The 8030-nt window shown below is 62.5% G+C and overlaps 1 long non-coding RNA gene across 1 annotated transcript; it reads right to left on the bottom strand.

Annotated features, from left to right (window-relative positions):
• Positions 1-101: 101 nt before the first annotated feature.
• Positions 102-4786, bottom strand: LOC122457372. The gene is made up of 3 exons (XR_006276879.1): positions 4649-4786; positions 2447-2575; positions 102-171 (listed from the first exon to the last, which is right to left on the bottom strand). It is a non-coding gene; the product is annotated as an uncharacterized LOC122457372 (long non-coding RNA).
• Between the last annotated feature and the right edge of the window lie 3244 nt (positions 4787-8030).

The following is an 8030-nucleotide window of genomic DNA, read 5'->3' on the forward strand; positions in this document are numbered from 1 at the left end:
GTCCTGGAGGATTGGCAGCCCTGTGTCCCCAGTGACATGTCATAGCTCTGGGGCTGGGGGCTGGGGGCTGGGGGCTCCCCTACGTTCTCTTGGCCCCGGCACTCACCAGCACTGGCTGCTCCCAGCAGGGCCCAGCAGAACAGCAGCAGGATCCACGTCCCCATGTCTGTCCTGCTGAGACACCAAGGGACAGAGGGTCAGCGCCGCCCGCCATGGGGGAGAGGGAAGCACAGAAACAGGAACAGCCAGGGAGGGACAAGATGGGAGGGTGAGGCCCTGGCAGGGCACAAGATGGGAGAAGCAAAGGGAGGGACTGTGGATCATGGGGGCGGAGGGGGTACGGTGAGGTCATGGCGCGTGGGGAGGGACCCGGGTGGGGATTTACTGGGGGGGCAGGGCTGGGATGGGAGGTACTGGGAGGCAGGAACAGGGCTGTGGCACGGTAGGGGGTTCTGGGGGCAGGTGGGGTGAGAAGTACTGCGGGGCAGGAACAGGGCTGTGGCACAGGTAGGAGGTCCTGGGGGGCAGGGATGGGGTGGGAAGGTAGTGGGGCTGTGGCAGGGGTGGGGGTGTACTGAGGGGCAGGATAGGAGGTACTGGGGGGCAGGAATGGGGCTGTGTCACGGATAGGGGTTGTGGGGGGCAGGGACGGGGTGAGAAGGTAGTGGGGGGGAGGTATTGAGGGGCAGAAACTCACCAGGGCTGGTGAGTGGGGCCGTGGCAGGGCCAGGATGGGAGGTAGTGGGGGCAGGTGGAGCAGTGGCAGGGGTGGGGAGTCTGGGGCTGGGATGGGATGGGAGGTACTGGGGGTGGGGCTATGGCCTGGGTACAGTCCATGGCAGGGTTGGGGGTGGGGCCAGGTCATTCACACTTGGCCCCTGCCTGATGGGTCTGCTGGGGGCCAAGGTTTGTTACCATAGAGATGTGACCTTGTGCCCCACCCCCCAGCCTGCCGGGCAGTGTTTGCAGATGATAACCCTGCCCCGCCCCCCCCAAGCCAGGGGACCCCAGGGTGGGAGGAGGGGGCAGGCAAGAGGACCCTGGGCCGGCCTCATGCCTTCTTGACACCGAGTCCCACCTGCCTCACCTCCACCTGCCTCACCCGGGGTTCTGCTCCCTCTGCACTTGGGGGGCGGGGAAAGCTGGCTCCCCCTCATCTTCCCGCCCAGCACTGCTCAGCCTGCAGCTATGCATCAGTGCCCCCCCCCCAGTTCCATCCATTAGACCCCACTCTCCTGCCAGAGCCAGGAAGAACCCAGGAGTCCTGGCTCCCAGCCCCCTGCTCTAACCTGCCAGCAGTGACACATGATAGGAAGGGGATGGGGATCTCTGTGGTCTCTAACCCCCAGATAGAGGACCCCCTTCTGAGTTATGGGGGAGTGTGTAAATACCCACCCCCCTCGGTCCCTGCTTTGTCTGAAACCAATAAAGGTTAACCCAGGGGATTTGCATTTGCCAGCCTAATCCCTGGCACTGGGCGCCCGTAACCCCGAGTTACGCCTTGGCCCCCCCACGCTGCATGCCCCCCCTCCGCCCGCCATTCCCCACAGAGCAGAGAACATTCCAGCCTGCATGCCCCAGCCACAACACGTCAGCACCCCTGGGGCCTGCCTCTGCCCAGATCCCGCAGCACCCCCTTTTGCCAGGGCCCCTCACTCCCGACCTGCACCCCTATTATCCTAGCCCTGCCCCACCCCACCCCCGAAGCTTACCAGTGCCCGTCACTCCCAACACGCAGCCCCCTGCTAGCCCAGTCCTGCTCCCTCAGAACCCTACCAGTGCCCTTAGTCCCGACCCAGAGATCTTCTATCCCAGCCCTGGACTGCCCCCTCCCACAGCTCTGCCGGTGCCCCTCAGTCCCGACCCACAGTCCCTGATATCCCCACCCCCAGCTCTGCCAGTGCCCCTCCGTCCTGACCCACAGCCTCTGGTATCCCAGCCCTGGACTGCCCCCTCCCACAGCTCTGCCGGTGCCCCTCAGTCCCGACCCACAGTCCCTGATATCCCACCCCCAGCTCTGCTAGTGCCCCTCCGTCTGACCCCAGCCTCTGGTATCCCAGCCCTGGACTGCCCCCTCCCACAGCTCTGCCAGTGCCCCTCAGTCCCGACCCACAGTCCCTGGTATCCCCACCCACAACTTTGCCAGTGCCCCTCTGTCCCGACCCACGCCTCTGGTATCACAGCCCTGGACTGCCCCCTCCCACAGCTCTGCCAGTGCCCCTCTGTCCCGACCCACAGCCTCTGGTATCCTCACCCACAGCTCTGCCGGTGCCCCTCCGTCCCGACCTACAGCCTCTGGTATCCCAGCCCTGGACTGCCCCCTCCCACAGCTCTGCTGGTGCCCCTCCGTCCCGACCCACAGCCTCTGGTATCCCAACCCTGGACTGCCCCCTCCCACAGCTCTGCCAGTGCCCCTCCGTCCCGACCCACAGCTCCCTGCACCTACCCCTGCACTTGGGCCTGGGCCTCTTGCTGGCGGCTGGGCAGGACAGGGCGTTATCGTGGGCCGCGGGGACTGGCTCAGGGGCAGAGATTAAGGCAGCTAAATTCGGCTGGGTTGGCTGCCTGACAAGCCCTGGACAGGATGGGAGCTCTCGATAACGGATCTGTGTGGTGTGACTAGCAAGGGAGGGCTGGGATCCAGGACTCCTGGGTTCTCTCCCAGCTCTGGGAGTGGAGGGGGTCTAGTGGTTAAAGTAGGGCCCCTCTGTCTGTGCCCCCTCTCTGAGGAGAGCTGCCAGACACCCCCACTAGCCCCAGCTGGGATTGTTGGGTTTTCACGCTCCCTGGCAGCTTGTCTAAATATACCCAGGCCCCGGCACTGGAGTATAAATACTCCTGACTCAGCTGGCCTGGCATGCAGCACCCACTGCTCGGCTCACATCTCAGCTGGGCAGGGGTTCTGGGGCCGGTGGAACACCAAGGCGACCAGATCCCACCTCCAACTCCCCCTCAAGCTGCATGGGCAGCTTTGTGCCAAGCTGGGACATGGGTCCCCCCACAGCTCAGGAGGAAAGGCCGGTCCCCGACCCAGCATTGGGACCCCTCACCCTTGTGCCACATACCTCCCCCTTCTCCTCATCCCTACCCCATTACTGCTCCCACAACCATCTTCAGCCCCATCCCACTGCTCCCTTCCCTCACCCCCATGCCCCCACAAACCCCTTCACCCCATCCCTCTCCCTGAATCCTCCCCCCGCCACTGCCCTCTTGTCCACACAGATATCACCAGGTGTTGGTTGCCACCTGGAAAGAAGCCCCGAGGGAGGCACTAGGGGAGGTGCTGGGGGGCCATCCCAGTGGGACAGGACAGGCCATGGGGGTCTCCCCACCAGCCTCTTGGCCCAAGGACATGGGGCCATTTGTCCCACCATTCACCTGTGGAACTCTCTGCCACTGGGCACCACAGGCCCGGTGGGGAGGGAGCTGGTGTCATGGATGGACTTGGCTATGGGGAGACTCTGAGATCCAGGAGGGGGAGCTGCCTCCCACTGCAGGGGGGGATGGAACCTCCTACAGGCACAAATGCTTCTGGACCAGACCTGTCAGATGAGCTCCTGGGGTGGAGTCGGGGGCCACCTGAGCACCCCAAACATTCCCCTAAGGTGCTGACACATCCCCAACCTCTCCCCCTGCAAAATATCCCATCCTCCCCTCCCAGGCATCACCCCAACCCTCCTCTGTGTTAGACATCCCCCCATTAGAACCTCCCTGTGATTAGACCCACCTCCCTGGGGGCAGATCCCCCAGGCAGTGCCCCCCTGTTAGAACCCCCTGGTTAAACCCCCCTCCTGTGGGGCAGAGCCCCCCATTAGACCCCCCTTTGATTAGATCCCCCTCCCTGGGGGGGAAGAGCCCCCCTGTTAGACTCCCCTGTGGTTAGACCCCTCTCCCTGGGGTCAGAGCCGCCAGGTTAGACCCCTCCATAGTTAGACTCCCCTCCCTGGAAGTCAGAGCCCCCCCATTAAAACACCCCGTGGTTAGACTCCCCTCCCTAGGGTCAGAGCCCACCTTTTAAGCCCCCCCAGATTAAAACCCCACCGTGGGGGGCAGAGACCCCTTGTTAGACACCGCTGCATGGCTAGACCCCCTCTTTGGGGGGCAGCCCCCCCATTAGACCTCCCCATGGTTAGACCCCCCCCCCGTGGTTAGAGCCTCCACCCTGGGGGCAGAGCCCCCTGTTAGACACACACACACCCGGTTAAATCCCCCTCCCCGGGGTTAGACCCCCCCCGTTTGACCCCTTGGGGTTAGACCCACCTCCCTGGGGGCAGATCCCCCAGGCAGTGCCCCCCCGTTAGAACCCACCGGGTAAACCCCCCTCCTGGAGGGCAGTGTCCCCCCGTTAGACCTCCCCAGGGTTAGACCCCCCCACTTAGACCCCTCGGTGGTTAGACTTCCCTCCCTGTGGTCAGAGCCCACCTTTTAAGCCCGCCCCCCCGGTAAAACCCACTCCCTGGGGGGCAGAGAACCCCTGTTAGACCCCTCCCTGGGGGGCAGAGTCCCCCCGTGGTTAGACCCCCTCCCTGGGGGGGCAGAGCCCCCCTCTCCCGTTGCCCAGATCTCAGCCGATCCACCCGCTTCCCCCCACGGGACTTTCCTTCCTCCCCCTGCCGCGTCTCCCCCAAGCCCCCCGGCCGCCCCTTACCCCGCTCCCCTCGCAGCTGTCAGCCCGGCCGAACGCAGAGTGCGGCGCCGGACAGCGGGGAGCGCCCGGCCCGGAGAGGGGCGGGGGCGGGGTGGGACTGAGGGAATGGGGGAGGGGACGCGGCAGTGGGTGGGGGTGAGTCCGGAGGAAAGGGGCGGGGGGTGTCAATTCAGGCAGAATTTCGTAACTGCCCCCCACCCCCATAGCGGGATCTGGGTGGGGTGGGACGAAGCAGCCCCCTGGAAGGTGGGTGTGGTTCTGTCAGTGTGTTGGTGCCCCTGTGTCAGTGTGTCCATGTGGCTGTGTGGCATGTGATGGTGTGTGGGTGGGGCTGTGTGGGACTTGGCTTGGTGTGTTGGAGTATCCGTGTGGTTGTCCGGGTGACAGTGTCAGTGTGTCGGGGTATCAGTGTGGCTGTCAGGGTGACTGTGTCAGTGTGTCAATGTATCAATGTGGCTGTCAGGGTGACAGCGTGTTAGTGTGTCAGGGTATTGGTGTGACTGTCAGGTTGACGGTGTGGCTGTCGGGGGGGGGACAGCAGTGTCGGGCTATTGGTGTGGCTGTCGAGGCAACAATGTGTCAGTGTGTAAGGGTATAGGCGTGGCTTTCAGGGTGACAGCGTGTTAATGGGTTGGGGTATCAGTGTGGCTGTAAGGGTGACAGCATGTCAGTGTGTCAGGGTATTGCTATGGTTGTCAGGGTGTCAGTGTGGCTGTCAGGGTGATAGTGTGTCTGTTTGTCGGGGTATTGGTGTAGCTGTTGGGGTGACAGTGTGTCCGGGTGTGACCGGGGTGGTGACGTGTCCCTGTGCATAGCCTGGCTGGGTGGATTCTGTTTCCTGGTTGCAGGTTGGCTGGGGGGAGCTGGGGTCATTAAACTGGGGCAGGGGACTGTGGGGAGAAGGGGCTGCTGCGGAGCAGCTCCCTTTCTCTGAGTCCCACTGCTGCCCCCATGTGGAATTGAACTGTGGGTGGCCACTGGCCAGGATCGTCCCTGCTATTCCATGCACTCCCCTTGCCGGGCTGGGACAGACGCTGAAACCTGCCCCTTCATGGCCACTAAAGATCCCAAGGCATGAAAGCAGTTTGATAGGCCAAGCTGGAGTGTGAACCCCAGTGTCCGGGCCAGAGCCCAGTTCACACTGCCTCTGTTCTAGCTCCTGGATGACACAGGTTGGTTAGGACTTCCTGTCCTAAATGGCTATTCCCCAGCTGCCCCGACTCAGAGGTGGCTGCATCTCAGGGCGGATGAGCCATCCCCATGCAGTGTGATGTGCATCTTTTCCCCAGCTGCCCTGCTCCAGAGGTGGCTGCGTATGTGGAATCATAAATCCACGCAAAGCACAAAATCCAGCAGACTCCAAAGAGGGGAGAGGTCATGTTTCTGGGGCGGGGCAGGGCGGGGCGACGGATGATGTTATAATGTTAATGTCCTGGCACTTTGGGATCCTGAGCAGGAAGAAGAGGAGTCAGGTGGTCATTAAACCTAACAAGATTTCTGCCATTCCTTCACACACACACACACACACACACACACATACACACAGTCACTGACTAGTTTAGCACAGCCAAGTTACATGTGAGCTCAGACTCTGGGAGGGGAGTGGGGTCTAGTGGTTACAGCAGGGGGGCTGGGAGTCAGGACTTTTGGTTCCTGATCACAATCTCACTCAGGAAGAAAGCACAGGGTGCCACCTCCCCCCGCCCTCCCTCCAGCAGGGCTTGTCCCCTTCAGCAGGGGGCAGCAGGGACACACACACACACACACACACACACACACACACACTCTCTCTCTCTCTGTTCTAGCCTTATTCCAGCTGCCACACTCATCCAGCTGTGGATCCCATTGTCAGGGCCCACCCCCCCCCAACCTTGTTCACACCTCCAAGCCCTCCACCCAGCTGCAACCTCCTTCCCCCTCACCCCCCAGTGCCCCAGGCATCCCCCTGCAGGGAGTGTTTCCACTAACCAGATTCCCACCCCCCATCACAGGACAAAGGCCCCTGTGTAAGGGGAAATGCCAGCTCCGGGCTGGGATCCCACTCCCAGGGACTGGCGGGCAGCCAGACAGCTGGGCCCATTGTCCCCCGGCCCCCACAATCCACCCCTGGTGCTGAGCATCTGAGCAGGCATTTCTGGGTGAGGGGGCACAGCTGGGATAGCAGGAAGATTAGGAACCAGGCTGGGAGGGGGAAATCAGAGTCGGGGAAAGAACCCAGGAGTCCTGACTCCCAGCCCCCCACCAAACACTAGACCCCACTCTCCTCCCAGAGCCTGGGATAGAAACCAGGAGTCCTGGCTCCCAGTACCCCTCCCCGCTCTAACAACAACCCCCAACTGCCCTCCTAAAGCTGGTGCCCCCTAGAGGGGAAAGGCCATGTCCCATTCCCTGCCTGGAGCTAAGGGATGAGATGTGGGCCGGGAAGGTTAACTAACCATGAGCCCTGCCCCCTCTGGGCAGACAGACACAGACCCTGTGTACACTAGGAGTTGTGACAATCCTGCACCCCCCAGTTCCTGCCATCTATGAGGCTTTCTTTGTGTCCAGGGCGACTCCAGGGATCAAAGCAGGGGAGGCTGGGAGTCAGGATTCCTGGGTTCTCTCCCAGGCTCTGGGAGTGGGGTGGTGTCCTCTGGTCCCGGGGGTACAGGATAACTCTGGTAACTGGTGGCAATGGCAGATCATTATCCTGCTCTGTGGCTAGCAGAGGGTTAACACCAGGGTCATGCAGTCCCAGGCCTTACAGGGGGCCTGGTCATCGAGCACGTGGATGTTCACTCTGAACCCTACTGACACCACCTGTTAGCTCTTTGTAATGGCAGTGACCTGGGGTTGTGGGAGGGGCCTGCTTCTGTAAGTGGAGCTTGGTGATGCTGGGTGGGATACATGGTTAGTTGGTGGGGTGAGGTGGGGCCAAGTTGCCTCACCAGCTAACTCCTCCCGCCAGGAGTGGTGAGTTATATGGGCCCATGGTGCCCGAGCTCCAGGAATATTCAGGGCCTGGCGGCCTGGCTCCACCAATGTTCAGGGCTGGGTCTCTCCCCAGCCCTGCCTGCTGCCCCAGATGATTTTAAAGGGCCTGGGGGCCCCTGCCGCCATCACCAGACGCCCAGCGGGGCTAAAGCAACTTCCTGCCTGCCCTCGCTTCGCACAGCACGCCACTCCCAGAAGTAGTTGGCACGTCCCTGCGGCCCCTGTGTCTCCATGCACCTGCCCTGAGCGCCGTGTCCGCCATTGGAACTGCGGCCATTGGGAGCAGCGGAGGTGGTCCCTGCAGGCAGCGATACGCAGAGACCTCCCAGCCCCCCGAGTAGGAGCCACTGCCATAGGGGTGTGCAGGTTGCTTTTGGGAGCCGCCTGAGGTATGTGCTTTACCCCTCAC

This window comes from Dermochelys coriacea, chromosome 24 (genome assembly GCF_009764565.3).
Source record: "Dermochelys coriacea isolate rDerCor1 chromosome 24, rDerCor1.pri.v4, whole genome shotgun sequence".
Taxonomy (NCBI): Eukaryota; Metazoa; Chordata; order Testudines; family Dermochelyidae; genus Dermochelys; species Dermochelys coriacea.